Raw genomic sequence first — 7,951 nt, 5'->3', positions numbered from 1 at the left:
AGCAAATATGTACAACCTGACGCGTGATGAGCACTGTGAAATATAATTTAAAATAAATAAAACAATGATTAAAGGATCAAGTAAAGATAGAGATATAGCTAAGGGATCGACTAGAAAGGATGGAGCCAACATGATTATGGGTGTCGAATAAAAAAAAATCCTGCCTCCTGACAAAAAAAGATAAGGAATCTCTCCAAGTCTAGCTTATCAGGTCCACCCTTATATTTCAACATAAAGGGATTGACGTTATACATAATGGAAATACCTTCATGCAACATAGAACCAGCATAATCACAAGTTGTCTGCAGCGTTCAGTTTCCTGTTCTCAAGAAAAAACCCACGCTATAGCGGTAGCTACTTCCGCTCTCTCCTATGGTGAACTTGCCCAACCTCTGGCAAGTGCATATCGGTCAGGAGCCAATGTGAGCTTATGGATGCATGTCCCTGTGTGGTGCTCCTCTTCCCTCTTGGTCCCCATCTCCTGGCCCTGGTTCCTCTCCCAGTCTCTTCGTAGTGGCTCATCTTCTCCTGTATTTTCTCCTCCCCCAGAGCCTATTAACCTCTGTTGTCTTCCCATGTTGCCTCTGCTCTCTTACCCCTCCCCTAGCGCCTTGCTCCCGCTGCAGGGACTGTGGCAGTCCCACGTCCTGCCCCTAGTTGAGGAAGCATCTACATTTCTGGGCCCTGCAGTTGCAGTTGAGCTTGCTTGCTGGGTCTTCGATGGGGAACTTGTTTCATTAATCTAATTACTTATTTATTTAATCTGCTGACTTATTTAATCTGCTAACTATGTTTAATTGTTACCCAATTAAATTAATCATGTAACAATTAACTCATTAGGATTTGGGCCACCATGGAAGAGGTTGTTTAAAGAGTTACCATCTTGTGAATTGAACACCTATAAGGTATACATATATTTCAACGATAAACAGTCCTCTTATTAATCATTACCTCATCATATCATCATTCTGAACAGTTGTAACCTCATGCATCTGCAACAACCCCAGCCGTACTCCAGTACTACACAAATTGGTGTAATTTCTATTTACTAGCTAACTAAATAATAACAGGATAACATACACACTTAATACATGAGACAAAGGTCCCTAGCAGACTTTTACAATATGCTGGCTTTTTACACAACGACATGGAGAGAAAGAGAAAAAGATACTTATCTGCGATACATTTTAGAACTTTTCTGACATTAATCATATACAGTTGAAGTCGGAAGTTTACATACACCTTAGCCAAATCCATTTAAACTCAGTTTTTCACAATTCCTGACATTTAATCTTAGTACAAATTCCATGTCTTAGGTCAGTTAGAATCCCCACTTTATTTTATGAATGTGAAATGTCAGAATAATACTAGAGAGAATGTTTTATTTCAGCTTTTATTTTTTTCATCACATTCCCAATGGGTCAGAAGTTTACACACGCTCAATTAGTATTTGGTAGCATTGCCTTTAAATTGTTTAACTTGGGTCAAACGTTTCGGGTAGCCTTCCACAAGCTTTCCACAATAAGTTGGGTGAATTTTGGCCTATTCCTCCTGACAGAGCTGGTGTAACTGAGTCAGATTTGTAGGCCTCCTTGCTCGCACACGCTTTTTCAGTTCTGCCCACACATTTTCTATAGGATTGAGGTCAGGGCTTTGTGATGGCCACTCCAATACCTTGACTTTGTTGTCCTTAAGCCATTTCGCCAAACTTTGGAAGTATGCTTGGGTCATTGTCCATTACAAAGACCCATTTGCGACCAAGCTTTAACTTCCTGACTGATGTCTTGAGATGTTGCTTCTATATATCCACATAATTTCCCATCCTCATTATGCCATCTATTTTGTGAAGTGCACCAGTCCCTCCTGCAGCATACCACCCCCACAACATGATGCTGCCACCCCCGTGCTTCACGGTTGGGATGGTGTTCTTCGGCTTGCAAGCCTCCCCCTTTTTCCTCCAAACATAACAATGGTCATTATGGCCAAACAGTTCTATTTTTGTTTCATCAGACCCGAAGACATTTCTCCAAAAAGTACAATCTTTGTCCCCATGTTGTCATAATTATTGCCGTGTTGAATTGACCAAACCGCAGCAGGAATGTGGATACTCATCTTTTTAATATTTTAGAGCAAAGTATACACAGAAAACAAATGACTCCAGACAGGCTAACAGGCTACTTACAAAATCATAGCAGTGTTAACACAACCACCCACAAACCCAAGTGACAAACATACTCCTAAATATATGACTCCCAATCAGGAACAACGATAACCAGCTGTCCCTGATCGGGAGCCACACAGACCAGCATAGAAACACAACACCCAGAACAAACATACACAGACATCTTCTGGCACGTCCTGACCAAAATACTACACAACTACACCCTCAGCTGGTCAGGGCGTGACACATGTGCAGTTGCAAACCGTAGTCTGGCTTTTTTATGGTGGTTTTGGAGCAGTGGCTTCTTCCTTGCTGAGCGGCCTTTCAGGTTATGTCGATATAGGACTCGTTTTACTGTGGATATAGATGCTTTTGGATCCGTTTCCTCCAGCATCTTCACAAGGTCCTTTGCTGTGATTGATTTTCACTTTTCGCACCAAAGTACGTTTATCTCTAGGAGACAGAATGCATCTCCTTCCTGAGCGGTATGACGGCAGCGTGGTCCCCATGGTGTTTATACTTGCGTACTATTGTTTGTACAGATGAACGTGGTACTTTCAGGCGTTTGGGAAATGCTCCCAAGGATGAACCAGACTTGTGGAGGTCTACAATTCTTTCTCTGAGGCTGATTTCTTTTGATTTTCCCATGATGTCAAGCAAAGAGGCACTGAGTTTGAAGGCAGGCCTTGAAATACATCCACAGGTACACCTCCAACTCAGGTACACCTCCTTTCTGATTGAGAAGGGGTCAAATACTTATTTCCCTCGTTAAAATGCTAATCATTTTATAACATTTTTTACATGCGTTTTTCTGGATTTTTTTTGTTATTATTCTGTCTCTCACTGTTCAAATAAACCTACCATTAAAATTATAGACTGATCGTTTCTTTGTCAGTGGGCAAACGTACAAAATCAGCAGGGGATCAAATACTTTTTCCCCCTCACTGTACAGGAATGGACAACATTTCAATAGTGAATTAGTCACAGCTTTGAAAACGATTGTGTAAACCTGTAGTTGTACAGCTGGCTCCTTTGTTACTCATCAGGCCGAACTAATACATTGATATGTCTACCGACTTATAAATGGATCATTTGTTGATGTGAAAGTTGTTTTTCAAAGGAACAACATTTGCGGCCATGTACAACAACTTCTAAGAATGTTCCGCTAGACAAGATCTTTCATGGACTAGCTACTGCAGTATTTAAGTTTCCTTTTTTAAGATATTAGCATTTAGCTAGCTTCCTTTGCAATGGCCAACATACAATAACTCTAATCTCCATTGTGGATTTGAGTGGGACTTCATCCTCCTCCTCATCGTAGGGGTTGATGTCAGGGAGCTGGCGGTGCTGGGAAGCCAGGAAGTTGAACATGTCGAAGACCGGAAGAAGGTGTTACGTTAAATTTTACAGTATGCAGGCTTAATTTTATCATAGTTGTTTTTTGCCCAGCACTGGTGTCGAATTTGGGCTGTGGACATCATCAACACACTCTTCATATGTTAATGAAAGGAGCAGCATAGACATCATACAGGTCTTATTTTTAGCTTACTCAGACTGTGGAGTTGGAGATGACACTCACATCCAAACACAACAACCACAGACATCCTTTGTTCCTCTAAACCTGACAGCTGTCTACATTCAAAACAGACATTTCACCAATACTCCACACAGAGAGACTAGCTTTCACTGAAGTTGAAAACCACCTACAGAGGGGAAAACCCAGATTCACTAGACATTTGCTAGACAGTGGTACGGGTTGATCAACTGCAAGGTGAGGACAAAGTAATACCTGTTCCCACAATTACACTTGTGGTGATTCGCCAATTCTCAGAAATTTCCAAATGAATACATTTCTATTTATTAAACTTCTTCCAAACTACGACTCATGATACCTAGGAAGTGTTGGTTAAAATGTTAACAAGATATGTAAGATGAATATGTAAGACAACTTGGACTCAATTTCTGATTTACATTCCAAAATAATGACTTCCCTTGTAATTTCTATATTTAACTTCCAGGGCAGAGGGGTTGACAGGCAGGTCCTCCTCTTGGCTGATCTGTTTAAAGAAGCGGAAGGCGTGGCTATGGCAGCGACGGGCCCCCTGGAGCTGCTCCAGCAGGAAGACCACCGTGTCGTGGAGCAGGCCCAGCATACGGACACCTGTCATTCCAGAGAAGGACAGCTACCTCAGCCTGGCCCCCGCCAGCGCCCCCTGGACAGTCTATCAGTGCCCTCCAGGCCACTGAGGGAAAGGAGGGGGAAGAAGAATGGAGAGAGAGAGAGTAAGGTGTGAGTAACACAGGATAACACAAAATTGTAATTCATATGGGAATTAGCCTACATTTTGTGCTAGATGGTTTACTATACAAGTTCATTCTAGCCAAGTACGAGAACAAGTATATTTCATCATCTTATGTTAAGTCATATGTAGAAATAGTGGGTATTTGTGCAGAAATCATTGCCTTGAGTATTGGCTAATGTAATTATTTCTAAACGAACACTCTACAAATAACAGACACATGCAGTCTATTCATTTGCCCTTTCCTCCCTGAAACCTCACCCTCTATGCTGTCTGCCTCCACACTGAAACCGTCATTGCTTTTCGAAGCGGAGGTGGGGCTGGTCTCGGCTGGGAGGGCACTCATCATCCTCGTCTGATGGCAGCAGCTCATCATCTGAGCATGATAGAGCACCTGACAGGATGGAAATACCACAAGGTATTTTCAAATCAGGCAGACTTGTTTACAGAGTACAGGTATAAGAAGTATCATCAGTCATCATCATCATACAGACATACTGTTCATACGGCACCATTACACATAAGTACCTGAGTATTTATTCCAGTCAGTCAGGGCACTGCGGCCCACTGCGTCACAGTTCTGTTTACCCATGTCCCCCCCAAATCGAGGTATAGACAGGCAGTCCCAAGGCCCTGGCCTGTGAGGAATACAACAAGAGAAACACTGAAATCGACTGGATACAGGCTGTATATCACTCGCTGTATCAGATACACACTTTCAGGCAGAAATGCAGCGATGACAATTGGAGAGCATAGTGCAAACTAGGAGCTGTATTGTAGATTGGTAAATGAGTGGTGACAGTTATGACAATCTCAGTTATGATTCCAAAAAAGGTTTCTATGCATGACCTGCTCTTTATCGTTACTGACATCAACAGTTCTATTTCAGGAGTAAAACGCCTTGTTCCATTTGTCATATCATACTGTAGGTTACTAGTAGTCAGAGGAAGAGTTAAGAATAAGGTTAAAAATAGCCAGACATGATCTTATCGACACTAAAGAGAAGAGGCCCACACTGGAAACACGAGCAACGTGCCAATTGTGAAAGAATAAATATTTCAATTTGATTCTGACCTTGAGCCTTGTTGCAGATGTAGCAAGTTAATCACTTTTAAATCAAAATGGAACTCTACAGGAAACTCACTGGCCATTAAACATAAAGGCATGACTATTCTTGTATTATTCATTGAAAATAATATTTGTACATTTTGTCTCATTACTCACTTCATTAGATCACTTCCCTGATAAGTTCTAAAAGACTAACCTGGTGCTTTCAGAGTCACTCAAGTGCTCCTCCTTTAGCTTGTCCAGGTCCAACACATTTTTCACCATTGAGGTTTTAATGCAAACACCCCTGACTAGGGCTGGACGATATGGCAAAATACACACATTTTCTGTAAATTCAATGAATAAATAGTTTACATAAAATGACCACATGTAAAGGCCTATTTCTTATTACATTTTGTATTATACTCAACAAATAAAAAGGTATTTGAATTTGGAACCTTGGGTCGAGTGTTAGCACCAACTCACGAAACCCCCATTTCTCGACCGTGTAAATTGGGGCCATGTCTTTGCAGATGTAAGTTATAACGGCAGCTGTTATCTTCTTCCATCTTCATGATTCTTTGCCATATGGACAGAACGACGTCCAAATATTGCGGTAAAGAGAGTGATTTGCGACACAATGAAATAAACGATAGTGCATAGTATGAAACGATACGTTTTTCTATCGTCACACGATATATCATATATCATATCGCCCAGCCCTACCCCCAGCCCTGCTGGAGACAGCAGCAAAGCTGTCTTTGGGTACCGACAGGTCCTCCTTAGCAATAAGGGACTCTGGCTCTAGGAAGTCTGTCTTAGACTTCTTTGTGGCACCAATGCAATCTGAAAGGGAGGACACCCTCTTCATACGGACATGGGTGCAAGGACGGCGGGGTGTTGAAACAGGTGGTGTGGTGGCTGTGGGCTCAATGAGTAGTCCTGGGGGCAGGACCACAGATTTCAGGGAAGATAGGAGACTGGCGCTTTATGTTGCAAACAAAATGGGATCAATTTCAGAAGAAACATTTAAGGACAAATGTGGAAGGGCACTGTCTGGAATAGGTGCTGATAATTTGGTACAAAAGGTCTCCATGAGTGGCAAGACTGTTGATCCTTGGGAGGATGTCAGGGGTTGTAGCGAGATGCAAGTGAGAGGTGGCCTTGAAGGGTTAAAGCCAGGCAAAGAGAACTGCACAGAGGGACTCATTTGTAAAGGGTTCATCCGGGCTACGCTGGGGTTAGGGAAGTCTGAGGAGATAAGAGAAGAGGGTTGAAGAAGCTCCAACAGGGTGCCCTGACTACTGCTCAACGATGGATCTCGTGAACTCTGTCAAGTGGTTCATGTAAATGGCAGATCCATCTGTGGGCGATACAAAGTGGCCACTGTTAGAATCTTTTGGGTCTTGAGGCTGATGGGTTTCCATGGGGGCATCAACCTGGACAGGGACCAGCTCAGTGAAACAGGTGCTGGGGGAGGGAGGATCACACCTTTCAAGAACAAGTGGAGCCCCAGGGACAAAGTCTAGAATGGAACCTTGAAATAAATCCTCTGGGTAGACCGTATCAGGCACCTTAGTATGGACAACATCCGGCAGAGTTCCTTGAAGGGGTGCAATCAGCACTGGTTCCTGGGCTTCTAAGGAGGGGACTGAGTTCTGTTGCTCTAGAGGAGTTGGGAATGTGTATAACTGCAGGGGAGTAGTATTCACATCAGCAGGGCTGTATGTTGTGGATGGGTCCACTGCATCTGGTCTTCGAGCTTCTGGTGAGATCTCAGTTGGTGCAAGGGTCACACTGTCCAATTCAGTCCCAGCTAGTTGTGTGGAATTGAAGGCTTGGATGGATCCTGGGGTATACACTACCGGTCAAAAGTTTTAGTACACCTACTCATTCAAGGGTTTTTATTTATTTTTACTATTTTCTACATTGTAGAATAATAGTGAAGAAATCAAAACTATGAAATAACACATATGGTTCATGTAGTAACCAAAAAAAGTGTTAAACAAATCAAAACATATTTTATATTTGAGATTCTTCAAATAGCCACCCTTTGCCTTGATGACAGCTGTGCACACTCTTGGCACTCTCTCAACCAGCTTCAGGTGGAATACTTTTCCAACAATCTTGAAGGAGTTCCCATATATGCTGAACACTTGTTGGCTGCTTTTCCTTCAATCTGCGGTTCGACTCATCCCAAACCATCTCAATTTGGTTGAGGTCGGGAGATTGTGGAGGCCAGGTCATCTGATGCAGCACTCCATCACACTCCTTCTTGGTAAAATAGCCCTTAAACAGCCTGGAGGTGTGTTGGGTCATTGTCCTGTTGAAAAACAAATGATAATCCCACTAAGCGCAAACCAGATGGGATGGCACATCGCTGCAGAATGCTGTGCTAGCCATACTGGTTAAGTGTGCCTTGAATTCTAAATAAATCACAGAC

The 7,951-nt window shown here is 42.6% G+C and overlaps 1 long non-coding RNA gene across 1 annotated transcript; it reads right to left on the bottom strand.

The window, feature by feature from the left end:
* Window positions 1-1,885: 1,885 nt before the first annotated feature.
* On the bottom strand, window positions 1,886-7,404 carry LOC123728716 (uncharacterized). The gene is made up of 3 exons (XR_014380520.1): window positions 4,990-7,404; window positions 4,723-4,855; window positions 1,886-4,404 (listed from the first exon to the last, which is right to left on the bottom strand). It is a non-coding gene; the product is annotated as an uncharacterized LOC123728716 (long non-coding RNA).
* Window positions 7,405-7,951: the final 547 nt, after the last annotated feature.

The sequence above is a fragment of the Salmo salar genome, chromosome 02 (assembly GCF_965601325.2).
Source record: "Salmo salar chromosome 02, fSalSal1, whole genome shotgun sequence".
NCBI classification, from domain to species: domain Eukaryota; kingdom Metazoa; phylum Chordata; class Actinopteri; order Salmoniformes; family Salmonidae; genus Salmo; species Salmo salar.
This window is presented reverse-complemented; position numbering and strand designations above follow the sequence as displayed.